Below are 6,476 nucleotides of genomic sequence, written 5' to 3'. Positions count from 1 at the left end.
AGAGGGAGCAGGTCGTGGCAGCCTAGAGAACTTAGGACGAGTGGGGGGAGGGGCAGCCATGGTGGCAGCGACCGCAGGGGGTGAAGGTAGAGAAGGATACAGTGACACTACCGCAGAGGAGGAGAATGGTATGTATGGAGGCAGGGAACGCTTGGGCTCAGAAAAGGGAGGCTCAGGTTCAGAAGCAGGCAGAAGATCGAGCACAGAAGTGGGGGGTGGGGAGGTTGAAGCTGGCGTGGCAGGCAAAAGTGAAAGCGCCTCAGAAGGGGCTCGCGTGAGGCATGCACATATTGCTAGGAGGGTCGGAACGAGACCTAGGGGAAAAGATTTTCCCTCGTGTTACTCAACAGCACGAACGTGCTGAAGGAGTTTGTACCAAGTGTTCAGGTCCCATATCGAGGCAGTTTCAAGCCAGGGGTTAGACCGTGTAAGGACTTCCCAGTATTCATGCAAGGTTTTTTCAGAGATTTTAACCCACCTCGTGGCCAATAAAGCATGGATAGCTTGAGCCTGAGGCGCGAAATCAGAGGAGGGAGTATTACCCATGATAGGGAGATTTTGGGGGGCGGTGTGAACAGAGAAACCGCCAAGGGGGCCACTTACCGAGATGGGTGGCTCTCACAGAGAACCGCTGAAGGGGGGGTTGGCCCCACGTTGGGCACCACTTGTGGGGTAGCTGGTGGCTGGCTAGCTGATGGCTGGGGGTAAGCAGCCGTACTGAGTCACTTACACAGACACAGACACACAGCACATGACTCAGGAGACAACCCTCAGAGGAAAATGGAAGGCGTCTGCTTTATGCAGGAAGTGCACAGGCTTATATAGGCTGGGAAGCATGCAGGGACACGTGTCGGGCTGGGATTGGTGGTCATTGTTGCTAGGCTGGAGGGCAGATTACCGGGATTGGTCACTGTTGTTGCTAGGGCAGAGGGCAGATTTCAGGTCAGCCCTTTCATGTTGCCTTGCATCAGGCACGGCAGCCATTGTTAGCGACATTGTATAATTTCTCCAACATCAATGATTTCATGTGCAGAACTGGGCTTGAGACAGACAGGCCACATCTGAGCAACAAAAGAGGTCTTCCAGAAGTAACTCTTAGGCATACCTATAGGTAGGCTAAGATTTTCCACTACATAAGTTTCACAAATGCAAGCCTCAAGATTGAGGCTCTTGGACTATTGATTTAGGTGTCCCTAAAGTTTGATGCAGTATCAGAGGTTTCCCGACAATAAAGTTTAATATTTCCAGATGTTTTCCCTATCCCTCAAAGGAGTTTGCCAATACTTCTTGATTATATGCTTAATACACTCTGGGATGTATCCAGGTATCATATTAAACTATATGGGGTTAAAGACCCTCATTCTTACTCTGGGCTCCCTCTGTTTGGTTTGCTAGTAGGAATTTTAAAGTGGTTGAGATGAGGGCTAACATATTTTTAGAATAGAGTGGTCATGTTATGATACAAACATGAAAGCGAAAGTTATATAGTAAAGGCAAAACAAATGACTGCATGCATTGTGTGTTTGGGTGCTTAAGAGAATCAAAAACATAAGCATATTAAAAGGAATTTGATGAGTGACTTTGTGGTGCTCTTTTAGCAACACAGCCTATTAGCTTAATTCCATTTCCATTTTACTTACAGGAAAATTTCTGAGCCAGCATCTGGAATTGGAAATCATGGAACAAGGAAATAACTCAGGAGTGACTGAATTTGAATTGCATGGTTTTTCAGGTCCTTGAGAGCTTCAACTTTTCTATTTTGTTTTTTTCACACTTTTCTATTTATCCATTGTGCTGGGGAACCTCCTCATAGTGCTCACAATCATCTCTGACCCTGTGCTGCACACACCCATGTACTTCCTCCTCAGTAACCTCTCCCTCATTGATATGTGTCTGTCCACATTTTGAACCCCCAAAATGATTGTTGACTTCCTCATGGAGCACAAGACCATCTCTTTTGAGGGCTGCATAGCCCAGATATTATTTCAGCATGCCTTTGGTGGTGGAGAAATGATGCTGCTGGTGGCCATGGCATATGATAGATATGTAGCCATATGTCGACCCCTGCACTATGCAGCCATCATGAGTGTGCACAAGTGCACAGGCCTCGTGGTGGGCTCCTGGGTTATTGGGGTTCTGCACTCAGGAAGTCAGCTGGTCCTCATGGTAAACCTTTCATTCTGTGGCCCCAAAAAAGTGGACAGTTTTTCTGTGACCTTTCCCTAGTTGTCAAACTTGCCTTCACTGACACGTATGTCCTCCAGATTCTGTTGCTTGCAGACAGTGGTCTAATGGCCATGAGCTCCTTTGTGCTCTTGATGATCTCCTACTCCATCATCCTGGTCACCATGCAATATCATTCCTCAGCTGGCACGGCCAAGACACGGGCCACACTGACCGCCCATGTCACAGTGGTGATCCTCTTCTTTGGGCCCTATATTTTCATTTATGCCTGGTCATTTGGGCACTTCCCAGCAGATAAGGTGCTCTCAATATTCTATACTGTTTTCACCCCTCTCTTAAGCCCCTTGATCTATGCTCTAAGAAATAAGGAAGTAATATCAGCAATGCAAAAACAGAGGAGCCAACGGATCAGTTCTTGACAGTCTCCCACCTTCCCTTGTGGTAAATAACAGCCTATAATAAAAGCCAGGTTACTGCACCCTCCTTTATGAATTACTGTTTGTCTGAAATATCATAGGACACATTTTTTTAGTTTTTGTAATGGAAACAAATCAAGTTACATAAAAGGGTATGGGACATTTTATCTTTTGGTTTTGAAATTGTTCTTATTTGGCTCAAACTAAAATTAATTTTGATAAAAAGATACCAATAGAATTAGTGAAAAATAAATGATACAGTCAATTGATGCAAAAAAAACCACATTTGACTAAATCTGACATCCATTCATGATAACATCACATGGTAAACAAAAACGAACAACAGAGCTGGAGAACTTACACATTTTGATTTCAAAATTCACCATAAAACTACAGTAATCAAAGAGAGTGGATTCAATTGTGTAAAGAATAGTCTCTTCAACAAATGTTGCTGGGACAATTGGATAAACATCTATACAAGAATGGCGTTGGACCTATGCCACACCATATCTAAAATAAATTTAGAATGGATCAAGAAGCTAACATAAGAGCTAAAACCTTAATAGTCTAAGAAGAAAGCATAAAGGTAAATCTTTTTGACCTTAGATTTGGTAATAATTTCTTAGTCATGAAAATAAGGCATGAGCAATAAAAGATAACAACACATGACAACTTAAAGGATTGTAATAGAAAACCAGATGCATTCATTATGCTGACAGGAAGGTAGACTTTTGGAAATGAGCTTTTTCTTCCAAAGAATGATATTTATTTTTTGTTTCTTTGATACAAGCTTCCAACTATCAATCAATTCAATGGATGTGACCCATAGGACAATGATATCTAAGTTTCTTTTGCTAGGATTCTTCACTTCCTGGGAGCTGCACTGCCCTCTTTTTGATCTTTTCATTGTTTTATGTGACAACTCGAGTGGGGAATAGTGTGCTAGTCATTGCAATTATAGCTGATTCTCACCTGTCCTTCCCTATGTGCTTTATGCTCAGCAAACTGACCATCATTTATTTGTCTCTTGTTTCCTCCGAAGACTATTAAAGCCTACTTCACTGGACACAAAACCAATTCTATTTTAATATATTTTTACTGAGGAATATTGACATGCATACACTCAACCATATTATACAATCTTTGGTTCACAATATCATCACATAGTTGTGAATTATTCACCATGACCATTTTTAGAACATTTACATCTCTCCAGAAAGAAAGAAAAATAACTCATACAACCCATAATGCATACCTGTCCCTCTCATTGACCCACAGTATTTAAATCTTCCCAGAATCCCCTCTTTGTTTCCCCTTATTATTTATTTATTTTATTCTCATATATTTTTTACTTATCTGTAAATGAGTAAAAAGGAGCATCACACACAGGTTTGCATAATCACACAGTCACATTGTTAAAGCCATATAGTTGTAGAGTCTTCTTCAAGAATCAAGGTTACAGGAATACAATCCAACAGTTTCAGTTTCTACCCTCTAGTCACTCCAATAAAATAAATTAAAAAGGATGTCTATATCATATGTAAGAAAAACGTCCAGGATAACCTCTCACTCTGCTTGAATATTCTCAGCCACTGAGACTTTATTTTGTCCATTTCTCTTTCCCCCTTTTGGCAAAGAAGGCATTCTCTTTCCTATTATGCTGGATTCTGGATAATCACCAGCAGTCAGGTTCCACATTGCCCGAGAGATTTACACTCTGGGAGTCATGTACAATGTGGGGTAGAGGTGGAGGCAGTGAGTTCACCTGCAAAGTTGGCTTAAAGAGAGAGCCCACATCTGAGTAACCAAAGAGATTCTCTGGGGGTGACTCTTAGGCATAATTATTAGTAGGCTTAACTTATCCTTTTCAGGAATAAGCTTCATAGGGGAAAGACCTCATCCATTGCAAATTGCGAACACTGCCACCATAAATACCAATGTGCGAATATCCATTCATGTCCCCATGCTAAGTTCCTTCAGGTAAACACCCAGCAATGGGCTTGAAAGATCACAGGGGAATCCCATCCCTAGCCTCCTGTGGAATCCCTACACTGACCTATTGAGGGGCTGCCCCTCTCAGCTTCCAAACCAATAGTGAATAGAAACTTCTCTTTCTCCACATTATCTCTAGCACTTGATCCTGGTCATTTTTAAATGATTTTATTTACACATCATACAATCCATCCTAAGTAAATAAACATGATTTTGCCAACATAATCTATATAAAGACATTTCCTTTACTTCTGCAAAGAATCCATACCCCTCTTCCATGACCCCCATTTGTTGACATTTAGTGTTGGTATAATGCCTTTGTTACATTCAGTGGAAGCATATTGCCATGTTCCTGTTGACTATAGACCCTAGGTTGCATTGATTGTACCTTGTGTTGCATACCATTCATTTTCAACATCTTGTAATGTTGATATTCATTTGTTCTCCCTTGTGCAAAAATGCTTTCATATTTGCAAATTTATTCACTATGATTGTACACTGTAGGTGTTCCTAAGTTACACTGTCTCAGTCGTTATCTTCTATCTAACCTTGTGGTTTCATATGTGTCCTGAGCTCTACTTCCTCAACCATCCTCACATTCAAGTTCACTCAGTGTACTTATATTACTGTGCTACCATCAGGTAGTATTTGTGCTATCCAATTCTAAATTTTTGCAATCAGTCTTGTTGCACAATCTGTATTCATTGAGCACCAAATACCCAATGTCTACCCTCTTTCTAGCTCCTAACAACCTGTGTTAACTTTAACTATCAAAGTTCACTCAGCAATATTAGTTTATATTAGTGAGACCATAAGTCCTTTTGTTTCAGCTAATGTCACTCAGCATAGTGTCCTCAAGCTTTATCCATGTCGTTACACTCTTCATGACGTTTTTAAGTCTCATAGCTGTGTAATATTCCATCATATGTATATACCACTGTTTGTTCAGCCACTCATCCATTGATGGACATTTGGGTTGTTTCCATCTCTTTGCAATTGTAAATAATGCTGATATAAAATCAACATGCAAATGTCCATTTGTGTCCTTGCCTTCAGTTCCTCTGAATATATACCTAATGGGATTGCTGCATCACATAGCAATTCTATACTTACCTACCTGAGGAACTGCCAAACTGCCTCCCAGAGTGGTTGTACCATTTTACATTCTCACCAACTGTGGATAAGTGTGCGTTTTTCTCCACATCCTTTCCAGCACTTGTTATTTTCTGTCTCACTTTGTTTGTTTTTATAATGGCCATTCTAGTGGGTGTGAGATGATATCTCTTTGTGGCTCTGATTTGCATTTCCCTAACAATCAGTGGAGTTGATCATCTTTTCATGTGCTTGTTAGCCACTTATATTTCATCTTCTGAAAAATGTCTGTTCATATCTTTTTTCATATCTTTTACCCATTTTTAATTGGTTTGACTTTTTGTTCTTGAGTTGTAGAGTATCTTTTTATATTCAAAATAGTATATTCTTCATGCTTTTCTTTTTCTTACAAAGTTATTGAATACACGAATGTGTTCAATTCTGAGGTGATGCCATTTATCTATTTCTTTCTTTTTTTTTTTTAGTGCTTATGCTTTGGGTGTAAGGTCTAGGAAACCACCTCCTATCACAGATTTATAAGATATTTCCTTACCTTTTCTTCTAAAGGTCATGGGTTAACGTGACTGTTTAGGTCTTTGATCTATTTTGAGTTAGTTTTTGTATAATTGAGTTAATTTTATATAGGGTGTGACATATGGATCATTTTAATTCTTTTGCATACAATATCCAGTTCTCCAAAAACCATTTATTGGAAAGGCTTCTCTGTCACAAGTGGGTTGGCTTGACTGCCTTATCAAAGATCAATTGTGTATAGATAAGAGGGTCTATTTC

General features: G+C 40.3%; 1 pseudogene; it reads left to right on the top strand.

Moving 5' to 3' along the window:
* The first annotated feature begins 1,677 nt into the window (after positions 1 to 1,677).
* LOC143655015 (olfactory receptor 4K15-like) lies at positions 1,678 to 2,603 on the top strand (annotated as a pseudogene).
* Positions 2,604 to 6,476: the final 3,873 nt, after the last annotated feature.

This window comes from Tamandua tetradactyla, chromosome 14 (assembly GCF_023851605.1).
Source record: "Tamandua tetradactyla isolate mTamTet1 chromosome 14, mTamTet1.pri, whole genome shotgun sequence".
In the NCBI taxonomy this organism is placed as follows: domain Eukaryota; kingdom Metazoa; phylum Chordata; class Mammalia; order Pilosa; family Myrmecophagidae; genus Tamandua; species Tamandua tetradactyla.
The sequence above is the reverse complement of the archived record's forward strand: the minus strand, read 5'-3'. Positions and strand labels throughout refer to the sequence as shown.